This window comes from Macaca nemestrina, chromosome 10, assembly GCF_043159975.1.
Source record: "Macaca nemestrina isolate mMacNem1 chromosome 10, mMacNem.hap1, whole genome shotgun sequence".
Taxonomy (NCBI): Eukaryota; Metazoa; Chordata; class Mammalia; order Primates; family Cercopithecidae; genus Macaca; species Macaca nemestrina.
This window is the reverse complement of record NC_092134.1, coordinates 116,561,976-116,575,928: the sequence shown is the minus strand read 5'-3', so window position 1 is coordinate 116,575,928 and position 13,953 is coordinate 116,561,976. Positions and strand designations below refer to the sequence as shown.

Sequence of the window (13,953 nt, the reverse complement as noted above, 5' to 3'; positions counted from 1 at the left end):
CCAAATATCATAACCACTAGTGCTACTGCAGTGTATTATCTCCCAGAGTTATCAAGCACTGGAAGAGAAAATAATAGATGCTCAAGCAGCAGGCAACATTTATGGCCCTTGCACACAGCAGCATCTGAATGGCTACTGAGCAGTCCAGGGATAATTCTTTTTTTTTTTTTTTTTGAGATGGAGTCTCACTCTGCTGTCCAGTCTGGAGTGCAGTGGCACCATCTCGGCTCACTGCCTCCTGGGTTCAAGTGATTTTTCTGCCTCAGCCTCCCGAGTAGCTGGGATTACAGGCACGAGCCACCACGCCCAGCTAATTTTTGTATTTTTAGTGGCGACGGGGTTTTACCATGTTAGCCAGGCTGGTCTCAAACTTCTGACCTCAGGTGATCCACCTGCCTTGGCCTCCCAAAGTGCTGGGATTACGGGCGTGAGCCACTGCGCTCCCGGCCAGTCAAAGGATAATTCTAAAAACAAGAAAATTCATGCATTATAGTAAATATGTTGTAATTTTCACAGTTGAAATTTCCTTAGATGTTGTACTTTCTCTATAAGGGAATCCTGGATTTTCTTAATGTTATGATGAGTCAGGACTTGAACTAGCAGCCGTCTTTCTCTTCTTACTGTGCTTCTTATGCTCCTTTTTCCTTGTTTGTGTTGTTTTTTCTTATTCTTCACTGCTTTTCTTCTTTTTTGCTCGTATCTCCTCAATATACTCTGATCCTGACAAGGACTCATGTGATAAAGATTTATCTTCAGAATATGGGTTTCTTTTTGCTGAGTCCTTTCATAGCCTTTTTCTTTCTCAGTTGGGTCCTTCTTTTTCTTTAAAAAGAAGTCTTTTATCCTTATTGTCTTTCTATCCTTACTGTCTGATTCAGTTTCTGACATGGAGCTTTCAGAAGATTTATGTGAATGGTTCTTTTTCTTTCTCCCTTTTCCTTGTTTCTTATCCTCATCCTCAGAATCAGAAGAACTGCTGGAAGAATCAGAGCATGATGAAGACGATGAATACCTACCAGATTTCTTCTTCTTTTTCTTTTCTTTCTCTTTTTTTTGGATAAGCTCTCACTTTCACTTAATTTCTTCCTGTGTTTTTCTAGTTTTTTCTTCAAATTCACCCAAAGCCTTGACGCCTTTTTCTTTTCTAGTTGCTCTTGCACTTCTTCCCAGATAGGCCTTGGATGACTGAGATAATCCTGGATTGCTGGCCCTTAAGACTGGATTGGACCCCTTGATCTGGCCATTGCTGTTGGATTCACGTAGGCTACCCGATGGTCCTGCTTCCCCTTGGTGCCTGAGTGAGCGTACAGTCACTCATCAAGGGACACAGTCACCCACCAAGGGAAACCTGGCTGGGGAGGCAGCTGAAGTGGGCCTGCCGCAGGTCCTTCTGCACTAAAAGTTCATATTTTCATGAGAATGTTACCAATGTGGTTAGCAGGCTTGTTTCATTTTTTCCTACATTATTCAGTGCCTACTTGGTTTACCACTAGAGGGCATTGTTGGCAGTGATATCAAGAGAAAGCATACTAGAGCATTTTGCTAAACAATTTTGTGCGATCTTTTTCAATTTTCATTTCAGCCAGTAAATAAAAACATACATTTAAAAGCCACTTCATTTATTATTTTATTTTTATATTTTATGCATCCCAAATACTGAGCTTCTAGGCTTTTTGTGTGTGTTAATTTAATAAAAGAGAAAACATTGTAAACTTTGGTTCTAGTTTTCTAAAAAAATGCTAAATCTAGAATCTGTCAGTTTTCCCCCGCAATGTAATACATTCGCACACATCCTCTCTTGGAATGTTATCGAGCACTTGGAGACTCATTATTTTTTATTTCCCAAAAGAGTGAAACTATTCTATTTTCCATATCATGCCTTTCCTGATATTTGTCAGAGGATCTCAAACTGGCAAGAGACCTTCAGTTTATGTAGTTCAACTATTTATAATAGACAGATTTTCTTCTACACAGTGATGAAGGGCTGTCTAAACTTCAAAATGATAAGAGAAGCATTTTCCATTTTGGGACAACTGTATTATTTATTGGAAAGTTCACCAGGTGAAGGCAGAAGTTTGCCTCTTTGAAATTGATTGTATTAGATAAGATCTTTTAGTTGCAGATAATAGGAACCAAATCAAGCTTGCTTATGAAAGAGAGGGGTAGATTAATTGTTAGAAAACAGAGGTGTCTGGGGCCTTTTGGGGGGTGGGGGGCAAGGGGAGGGAGAGCATTAGGACAACTACCTAATGCATGTGGGGCTTAAAACCTAGATGACAGGTTGATGGGTACAGCAAACCACCATGGCACATTATGCCTACGTAACAAACCTGCACGTTCTGCACATGTATCCCAGAACTTAAAGAAAGAAAAAAAAGAAAGAAAAAGAAAACAGAGGTGTCTCGTGGGCTGTGGCTACCTGGACATCTGAGATCTGTGGGTACTCAGTCTCTCTCAGTCTGTTGCTTCTGCTTCCCTCTATGTAATTACTTCATTCACTTCTCTCTGCACATCAGGATTTTCCACTTCTTGCATCCCCATGGTGAAATATGGCATTTGAATGATAAAAATGACAAAGAACTTTTGTTACCTAGCTGGAGTAGGCTGTTCCAGCATTCTATGAAGCTGGCCACCTCGGGATGGTGCAGTATGTGATCTGTCTTTCCCAGGGTCACGGGCCCACTTTCACACTGCCTTCATGGTGAAGTAGGTCTCCTGGTTGGATGCTTTGTTGTGTGGGTTTCCAGGTCTGTGGATGAGGTACTTCATAAGCCCTTGGTAAAGTTGCCCGCTAAGGGCAGGCAGGAAAGGAAAACACGTGCCTAGGACAGGTACCTGTCCCTGTGAGGATGAATGGCTGTCTGGTCTTTCCAGGATGGAAGGGTTCCATGTGGTCAACTTGCTACTAAGTGGCTGGTTGATTCCCTCAAGGAATATGCCATATTGAAGATTCAATGTTTATCTCTGTTGGATGTTCAGAGGTAATAGTAGGTAGACAGGCATTGGTAAGTGAGGTTCATGCTGTCAGGCTCACACATAGCCTCCATTTCTGCCACCATGTCCACCCTGTTCATATGTCCATCGTGCCTGCTCCGGGTAACCAATAACAGAGACTAGCTAATGTCAAAAGGCTGAGTCATTTCATTTTACTTGGTTGTTCAGGGCTTTTTCCATGGTAGATACTTTCTGTGGGTATCCACATGTAAGACACAAGTCTTGACACTTTATACGTTTACTCATTAGTCTACCTACATGCCTTTTCCTTAGACTCCTTGTCTCTGATCTTCCAGTCCTTTTCTTTCCAGTTCCCTGCCTGCACAACTAGGCCATTGGCCATTTCCTCGGAATTTATATATATTTTTGCCTTGGGTCATTTCTCCTTCGATCCAAAGTGGATGACCAGTTATACTGCTCATAGGTCTACTAGTGGGAAGATTTCTTCTTTACTCTCTTTCCCTGAATGTGGTTGTAATGAAGCCACTTTCTATTTTTTGGTATTCATCCACATACTGAGCCAATCCATCCATAAACCAAGCTTTGGCTTCTTTCTTTCTTTCATCTGGTCATACAGGACCCCTCTGGCCCACACTCCCTCATTCCTGCCCAAATATGTTCATAAGTGCAAGGGTTGGGGGCACTGATTGGTACAGCTGTGCTTGGTGATATGGGGTCTTGGTTCCCTAGTCATGAAACTTACTCATGCCTTCCAGCCCTGTTCAGGTTTAATCCCACATATATCAGCACTCCCTTACAATGGACTGCTACAAGCAGGACTGGAAGGCATGAGTAAGCATCATGTGGTTTTATGGTTTAGTGGATCCTACAGAATTCAGTGCATAAGCATTTCCAGATGGTCACTTGGTCTCTCATGGTCAATTGTTCCATCACTTCTGGACCCAAACACACCAAAAATAAGAGCTGTTTTTAAGGGCACATACTTTGCTGTTGATGGCATGGTTTTACTCCACAATCTCAGGGATCTGAGTTGTGATTCTTTCACTTGAGCTTGCCAAACACTCTTTACTACATGTTTTCCCACCACATGACACCTCTTAGCATGGGGTCTGTTGAATTATATAGACCAAGTGACAGGGCTGATTGCACAGTGGCCTGGTCCTGCTTTGATACCTTTTTCTGCTCAAGGCCTCACTCAAAGCTGGAAGCTTCCCATGTCACCTGATATGTGGGCTGTAGAAATATTACCACGCATGAAATGTATTACCACCAGAGCTTAAGGAAGCTGACAAGTGGTGTCCTTTCCTTCTTTGTGGTAGGAGATGGAGATGCAAGATACAGCAATTTGTCTTTAGTTTGGAAGAGCTAACCCTACACACCACTCACCTACTGGACTCCCCAAAACTTCACTGAAGTAGCTAGTCATGAATCTTCACAGGTTTTATCTCCCATCTCTTGGAAGACATGTTGGTGATAATAAAATATATAGATTTGACCCTTGTCCCTGGTTTCTGACAGATCTTCTAAAATTCTTGGAATTTCCTGAGTGATAGGGATAATAGAATCATCTTTTGGTATTTGTAACAAATATCTTTCAAACATACCTGAGTTTATGCTAGCAAAGTGACTCTTGGTAGGCTCCTGAATAGCTTCAGGAGGGGAGCTAGTTGCCAGAGGAGTCAACCATTGTAGTTAGTAGGTTGAAATTTTCAGCTTCACCTCTGAACTTCCAGGGAGGAGAAAGACACTAGAGATGGAGTTTAATCACCAATGACCAATGGTTTAATCAATCATGCCTACATAATTGAACCTCCATAATAACCCCTAAATGATGGGATTCAGAGAGCTTCCGGGTTGATGAACACATCGAGGTGCTGGGATAGTGGTCCTCCCAGAGAGGGCATGGAAGCTCTACATTCCTTCTCTCATACCTTGCCCTTTACATCTCTTCCATTTGGCTGTTGCTAAATTGTATCCTTAATAGTAAAGCAGTAAGTAAACTGGTTTCCTAAGTTCTCTGAGGCCTTGTAGCAAATTATCAAACCTGAGGTGGGGATTGTGGGAGCCCCATTTTGTAGCCACGTCAGACAGAAGTATGTGTTCACTGGAGACCCAATACTTACAACTGGAGTCTAAAGTAAGAGCAGCCTTGTGGGACTGTGTCCTTAAATCTGTGGAGCCCAACTCTAATCCCAGATACTTAGTGCCAGAATTGAATTGAATCATAGGACACTCAATTGGTGTCAGAGGATTGGAGAGTGGCAGAATTTTTTGGTTAAGGGAAAGACCCTACACACTGATATCATAAATGTTATAAGTAAAAACAACACAGAATGTCTTACCAAGGCCACCAGTATACTAGCTACCTCCTGCTTGACCTGTCCAAAGCATACGATGTCATGATGTAGTGGATGAGTGTGATATTCTATGGGATGCCCAGGTGGTCCAGACCTTTTTGGACCATATAGTAGTCCCTTATTATCCATGGGAAATATGTTCCAAGATTCTCAGTGTGTACCTGAAACTGTGGATTGTACTGAACCGCATACATACTATGCATGAGTTTCTTTTTGCTTCTCAATTTAACAGATAGAAGATTCATTCTAACCATAGATCTTTTTTTTTTTTTTTTTTTTTTTGAGACGGAGTCTTGCTCTGTCACCCAGGCTGGAGTGCGGTGGCGCTATCTCGGCTCACTGCAAGCTCTGCCTCCCGGGTTCTTGCGATTCTCCTGCCTCAGCCTCCAGAGTAGCTGGGACTATGGGCGCCCACCACCATGCCCAGCTAATTTTTTGTATTTTTAGTAGAGATGGGGTTTCACCGTGTTATCCAGGATGGTCTCGATCTCCTGACCTTGTTATCCGCCCGCCTTGGCCTCCCAAAGTGCTGGGATTACAGGCGTGAGCCACCGCACCCGGTGTCTAACCATAGATCTTAACAACCACAGCATATGAGAACTTTTAGTTTCAACTTAAAGGAAGTAATTTACAGCTTTTCTTTGGCATATCGAATTGCCAGCATCACTACTCTTGCATTATGAGGCCATTATTAAGTGAAATAAGGGTTATTTGAGGAAGCACTGTGATACTGTAACAGTCGGTCTGATAACAGAGATGGTTGCTAAGTGACTAATGGGTGGGTAGTGTACACAGCAGAGAGATGCTGGACAAAGGGAGGAGTCATGTCCAGGGTGGGCTAGAGCAGAACAGCTTGAGATTTCATTCCGCTACTCAGAATGGCATGCAGTTTAAAACGTTGGGTGAGGGCACCACACTAAACGTGCTCTTGATCCGGTCTGGGCACTCTTCCTGTATCTTGCTGATGAGGAAAGTATCCATCCCAGACCCAGTCCCCCAACCCAAAGAGTGAGCCATCTGGAAACCCTGTCGGCAGTCACAGCTCTCAGCTTGGATTGTTTATTTCCTGAACTTTCCATGTAATACATTCATAGCATGGTTGATCATGGATAACCGAAATTGTGGAAAGTAAAACCGCAGATAAGGTGGGACTACCGTATTGTGAACAAGGGCAGGAGAATTCGCGTAACATAAAGGCAAACATATAGGAGAATATTACTGTCTCTCCCATGTGAATGTGAAAGATTTCTCATCTTGTTTTCTATTAGAGATGAAAAACAGTGCATGTGCCAAGTCAATGAGCACATACCATGTACCTGAGGTTTAATTAATCTAGTAATGATACATCTTCCAGCACCACAGCTATGATTCAAGTACTTCTTGGCTAAATCTACAGTAGTCTATAGTCAGTCTCAAGGATCTATCTGGCTTCTGAAGGAGTAAGATTGCTTGCTTACGTGGAGATATAAGAGGGGTCATTATCCTTGCATTCATTAGGTCTTTAATAGTATCCTAATCTCTGTCATTGCTCCTAGGACACAATATTATTTTTGATTCACTGTCTTGGCCAGGGGTATAGAGGGAATTTTCAGAGGTTTCCATATCAACTACCCCACTGTGATTGCTCTTGCTCCACAGAGCAACGACTCTTCAATATAAGGCTTTTTCTAACTGCGAAATCTATTGTTTCCAATTATACACTTGTAGACTGGGGAAATGACCACTGTGTGAGTGGGCAGACTCAGTGGCTCCATTGAGAATCTGATTTTAGATAGGACTCCATTTGCTACCTGTTCCCTGTAGGCCCTCATTCTAACAGGGAAGAGCTGTGATGACATCTCCAGGTATTAACATCATCATCTCAGGTCCTGTGTCTAATAGTCCTTTCCCCATTGTACAGTCCATTGAGTAAGTGGTTGTATATCCCTTTGAAGAAAGGCCAGAGGAATCATATGGCATATATCTTTCATGGTGTTGTAGGATCCTTTCTCCTAGGAACCTGGATACATCTTTAATCAATGGGTCTAAATATGCAAGTTTGACTCAGCTCTGGGAACTGAGCAAACAATTGTGATTTATATTGGGATGATTGCCCTCATACTCCTGCTCCTTCATTATTGCTTTTTTAAAAAAATTATTTATCTTGAGCAACATCCTTGCTGACTGCCCATCTGTTTTCCCTGAGAGACAGTGTGTACTATTAAGCATCTTCACAACTCCTTGAGCATAAAGTCTCCTTGACTGCTCCCATGGTCTTGTTAGTTCTTATATTAATTGTGGTCTCTTGGCTTCTGGGGGTTAAGTAGAGCCACTGGCCTCTATTACTTCAGAGACTCATCGTCTCCCTGGATATTAATGCACCACACTCCTAGAGTTAGTGTGTGCATGTTACAATTTTACCCATACTTTTACTTTATTTTATATCAGTTTTATTGATGTACATTATAAATAAAAATTGTATGTGTTTATGGGTTCAACATGATGTCTTGACATATGTATAAATTGTGAAATGATTATCACAACCAAGCTACTTAACATACCCATCAGCTCACATAATTATAATTTTGTGTATGTGTGAGAATGTTTAAGACCTACTCTCTTGACAATGTTCAAATACAGAATATATTATTATTGACTATAGTCACCATGCTGTTACAATAGATCTCTAGAACTTATTCCATCCTTTTACTTTCAACATTTCGGTGACCTTATATTTAAAGATTGGTCTCTTATAAATAGCACTTACAAATCTCCTTGATGGGGTTACACCATGATAAACACATCATAAGTTAAAAATATCATAAGTTGAAAGTACATATTTGATTTACAATATTGTCAGTTTACAGTGGGTTTATCTGAAAGGAAGCCCATTGTAAGTCTAAGGAATGAATGCATGTTGCTTTTGCACCATTGTAAAGTCAAAAAATTGTAAGTCAAAGGAATGTAAGTGAGGGACCATCTATATTGGGTCTTTTTTAAAAAGTCCAGTCTTATAATATCTGACTTTCTAATTGAAGCATTTAGTATGTTTACATTTAAAGCAATTACTGATATGGTTGGGTATAAATCTACAAACTTATTAAACTGTTTTTGATCTATTTCTATTTTTATTTCTTCTTTCCTGCTGTCTTTGGGATCAATCAAAATTTTCTATTACTTTAGTTTTAAAAGGAATGTTTAAAAAGAATTAGTGTTTTAGATTTGCCCATGTATTTATTGTTCCTGGAGCTTTTCATTCTTTTTAAAAAGTTCCGGCCGGGCGCGGTGGCTCAAGCCTGTAATCCCAGCACTTTGGGAGGCCGAGACGGGCGGATCACGAGGTCAGGAGATCGAGACCATCCTGGCTAACACCGTGAAACCCCGTCTCTACTAAAAATACAAAAAACTAGCCGGGCGAGGTGGCGGGCGCCTGTAGTCCCAGCTACTCCGGAGGCTGAGGCAGGAGAATGGCGTAAACCCGGGAGGCGGAGCTTGCAGTGAGCTGAGATCCGGCCACTGCTCTCCAGCCCGGGCTACAGAGCAAGACTCCGTCTCAAAAAAAAAAAAAAAAAAAAAGTTCCACATTTCCCTTTAGCCCAGGAAACTTCTTTTAGAATTTTTATAGAGCATATCTACTGGTGATAAATTTCTTCAATTTCAGTTTGTTTGAAAATATCTTTATTTCACTGTTGCTGAAAAAAATTTTCATTAGCTCAAAAGTCCTAGGTTGGCAGTTTTCTTTTATATTTTTTTCAGCACTTTAAATATGTCATTTAATTATCTTTTGACTGCCACCATTCTTAGAATCATTTCTTTGAGTATATCTTTTTTTCCCCATCACTATAAAGATTTTATTTTATTTTTAGTTTGAAGTAGATAACTATGATGTTCTTAGGAATTTTTCCTTGTATTGTCCTATTTGGGGTTCACTGAGCTTCTTAAATATGTGAGTGACGTCTTTCATCAGTTTTGGAAAATTCACAGACATTGTCTTTTCAAATACTGCCTTTTCCTTTTTTATTATCAAAAAAGATTTATTGAAACAATGCCCTACTAAAGGAAGATGAATGTTATTTTTTATTATTTTTAATTTTTTTTAATTTTAGTAGCTTTGGGGGTACAAGTGTTTTTGGCTACATGAATGAATTATATAGTGATGAAGCCTGGGATTTTAGTGTACTCATCACCTGAGGTAGGGTACATTGTATCCCAATAAGTAGTTTTTCATCCATCACCCCCCTCCCATCCTTCCCCCTTCTGAGTCTCCAGTGTCCATTATATCACTTTGCATGCCGTTGTGTACCCATAGCTTAGCTCCCACTTATATGTGAGAACATGCGGTATGTGCTTTTCCATTTCTGAGTTGCTTCCCTTAGGATAATGGCCTCCATTTCCATACAAGTTTCTGCAAAAAACATTATTTTATTCTTTCATATGGCTGAGTAGTATTCCATGGTATATATATCTTATTTTCTTTATCCATTCATTGGTTGATGGGCACTTCGGTTGGTTCCGTATCTTTGCAACTGTGAATTGTGCTGTGATAAACATACATGTGCAGATGTCTTTTTGATACAGTGATATTTTTTCCTTTGGCTAGATATCCAGTTGTGGTAGATCTACTTTTAGTTCTTTCAGAAATCTCCATACTGTTTTCCAAAGAGGCTGTACTCATTTACATTTCCACCAGCAACATATAAGTGCTCACTTTTCACCACATCTATGCCAACATATATTGTTTTTGACTTTTTAATAATGGCTGCCCTGGCTGGGGTAAGGTGGTATCTCCTTGTGGTTTTAATTTGCATCTTTCTGGTGACTTATGATGTTGGGTTTTTTTCTTTTTTTCTTTTTTTGGCCTTTTGTATATCTTTTCTTGAGAAATGTTTATTCATGTCATTTGCCCACTTTCAAAATGGGATGATTTGTTTTTTTCTTGCTGATTTGTTTGAGTTCCTTGTAGATTCTGGATATTAGTTCCTTGTTGGATGCATGGTTTACAAATATTTTCTCCCATTCTATACGTTATCTGTTTACTCTGATGATTATTTCTTTTGGAGTGCAGAAAGCTTTTTAGTTTAATTAGGTCCCATTTATTTATTTTTGTTTTTGTTGCATTTGCTTTTGGGTTCTTTGTCATAAATTATTTGTGTACATCAATGTCCAGAACAGTTTTTCCTAGATTTTCTTCCAGAATTTTTATGGTTTAAGTTCTTAGATTGAAATATTTAATACATCTTAGGTTAATTTCTGTATATGGTAAAACAGGAATCCAGTTTCATTCTTCTACATGTGGCTGTCCAATTTTCCCAGCACCATTTATTGAATAGGGTGTCCTTTCCCCTATTTATGTTTTTGTTTGTTTTATTGAAGGTCAGTTGGTTGTAAGTATTTGGCTTTATTTCTGGGTTCTCTATTCTGTATCATTAGTCTATGTGTCTACTTTTATACCAGTATCATGCTGTTTAGGTTCCTATACCTTGCAGTAATATTCAAAGTCCGGTAATGTGATGCCTCCAGGTTTGTTCCTTTTTCTTAGCATTGCTTTGGCTATTTGGGCTCTTTCTTGGGTTCCATCTGAATTTTAGGGTTGTCTTTTTCTAATTCTGTGAAGAACGACATTGGTATTTTGACAAAAAATTGCATTGAGTCTGTAGATTGCTTTGGACAGTATGGTCATTTTCACGGTATTGATTATTCTAATCCGTGAACATGGAATATATTTTCATTTGTTTGTGTCATCTGTGATTTCTTTCAGCAGTGTTTTATAGTTCTCTTTGTAGAGATCTTTCACCTCCTTAGGTTAAGTATTACCATTGTGTTCAATAGCAAAAACCGCAATTACTTTCGGACCAATCTAATATATTCTTGATTTTCTTTTTTCTGTAGTTGTTGTCAAAGGGATTGAGTTCTTAATTTGATTCTCAGCTTGATCATCACTGGTGTATAGCAGTGATACTGATTTTTGTTCATTGATTTTGTAACCTGAGACTTTACTGAATTCATTTATCAAATCTCAGAATCTTTTGAAGGAGTCATTAGGGATTTTTACATATAAGGCCATATTGTTGGCAAACAGAGATAGTTTGACTTCCTCTTTTCCAATTTGAATGCCCTTTATTATTGTTATTATTATTTTGCCTGATTGCTCTGCCAGGACTTTCTTTCTCATTATTTTTCTTCTCTTTTTCTAGAACTCGAATTACACATATATTAATATTAGATCATTTGACAGTGTCTTCCATGTCTTGTTCTCTTCTTTTTTAAAAAAATTCTCTATGTGCTTCAGTTTAAATCATTTATTTTGAGCTGTCTTTAAATTCACTGACTCATTCCATGACATCTTAATTTCATATACTGTAGAGTTTTAGAAAGTTAATTTGCTTCTTTTAGGAAATTCCACTTATCTGCTTAAATTCTTCATAGTTTTATCCATTTTGTTCATCTTTTCCTCTATTTTACTTACCATATTTATGATAGTAATCTTAGTATGTCTGTGAATTCCAACCTCTAGGTCATCTATAGGTCTGCTTCTATTATTTTCTTGATTACAAGTCACATTTACTGGCTTCTTTGCATAAATTATTTTTTACTTTTTAACTTTATGCTGGGCATTACGTAAAAAGATGTGTAGATACTGAAATACATGTATTTCCCTCTAGGTGGGGCACACTTTTGCCTCTACCAGGCAGTATATTTGAAGGCCAATTGCTTAAGTCTCATCAGAAATTGAGTTGGGATGAGGATGGGTTACAGTTTTAGGTGGTTTCAGTTCTCATCTGTTTTCCAATATATTGATAATAAAATATGTTTGCTTTTTATTACAGCTGTTCGCTCCATTTGACTTTGGGATATAATTCTTATGAGACTATGGAGATTCTCCTTTTCCAAGAGTACACCAACTTTACCTACAGCCCAGCATTCATCAAAAGTCTTCTGGGTAAAGGCTGATTGGTGCGGAGGACTGGATATGCTTTTGGGAGATCCTCTGGATTCCAATGTATCGCTCACGCTATTAGAAACTGCTGGATTTTCCTTTCTCTTGGAAGAAGAAACCCTCTTCTTATGACACAATCATTTACCCATCCCAAACTCGGCAAATGTCACCAGAGAGGAAAAAGTTCTTCTCTATCTGGAATTTAATTCTTCCAGACTTTCAGACTTCTTCACACCATTAAACTTTTTCTTTTTTTCTTTCTTTTTTTTTTTTTTTTTTTTTTTTTTGAGACGGAGTCTCGCTCTGTCGCCCAGGCTGGAGTGCAGTGGCCGGATCTCAGCTCACTGCAAGCTCCGCCTCCCGGGTTCACGCCATTCTCCTGCCTCAGCCTCCCGAGTAGTTGGGACTACAGGCGCACGCCACCTCGCCCGGCTACATTTTTTTTGTATTTTCAGTAGAGACGGGGTTTCACCATGTTAGCCAGGATGGTCTCGATCTCCTGACCTCGTGATCCGCCCGTCTCGGCCTCCCAAAGTGCTGGGATTACAGGCTTGAGCCACCGCGCCCGACCACCCCTACAACTTGTTACAGTGAGAGCTATGGCCTACCATACTCTTTTATATCATAATCTATAACATAACTCATCTAAATTATTTGTAATCCTTATGAAAACAAGGTAAATTAGATGTTACCATCTTTACTTACAGATTAAAATTAATCTTACAGAGGGCCACTTGCCTAACAACATCCTACTTGTTAGCCACAGAGTGAGAATTTCAGTGCAAGTTGAACTCTCTATGCCTCTAAAATGTATGCACACCTCTTTTCCCCAACCTGCCCCCTTTACTCTTTCTATTGTAAGTGTGGTGCTACAAGGTGATTCAGAAAATAGGAGGTATTTTGTGGTCAAATCAATCTAAGAAATATTGTAGGCTATTCCCCTCCTTAAGATTCACAATAACCATCAGCATGTTAAAAGTCCTACGGTAAACAACTTTAATAGCATGCTTTCCAAACTTATTTGACCTCAGGACTTCCCCAATCTCAGCAAATAAAACCTATTAACAGTACACAGAACTAGAGTTATGTGGAGTACATTTTATAAAAAAGCAGCACCACATTATTCTGTCCCCCAGATACTACTGGTTATAATATTCTAAAAGGTCATCATTGCATTATTTAATAATAATTCACCAAGGCATTTGACAAAAACTTCAGTGCTAAATTTTATTAATTTTATCATTCCCTATGGAAGAAACACATATTTAACTGCATATTTAAAATAAATATATGTTGTCATGACTTAAAAAAAAAAGATAACAGTAAATGTAAGAGAGAATAAACAGTTAGCATAATAAGGTTCATCCTTTTTTCAAATATATTCTCTTACCTAAATTATGAAATGAGTTGCTCTACCCATATCAGTAATGAATCATTTTGCTGCACATACAAATGCTATTTTAAAAGTATTTTCATATCAAAATGGCAAGGAAGTTCAGGAATGGAGAAATTTATAACTGTTCATACAGAATTCATCAAAACAGAAGTATTTTCACCATAGGGTAGATGCATTAGATATCACTACCTTGCACTGAAGTTTTTACCTGGATTTGACTCTCAAGGTTAAAGTAAAACCTGTAAAATATGTATTTTGCAGGAAATGTGTTAGAATATGTTCATTTGGTTGAGACTCATGGAGTGAAGTTTCCTATGAACTAACAATTA

At 39.1% G+C, this 13,953-nt stretch overlaps 1 pseudogene; it reads right to left on the bottom strand.

Annotated features, from left to right (window-relative positions):
* Nucleotides 1-574: 574 nt before the first annotated feature.
* On the bottom strand, nt 575-3,337 carry LOC105492195 (protein FAM133B pseudogene; annotated as a pseudogene).
* Between the last annotated feature and the right edge of the window lie 10,616 nt (nt 3,338-13,953).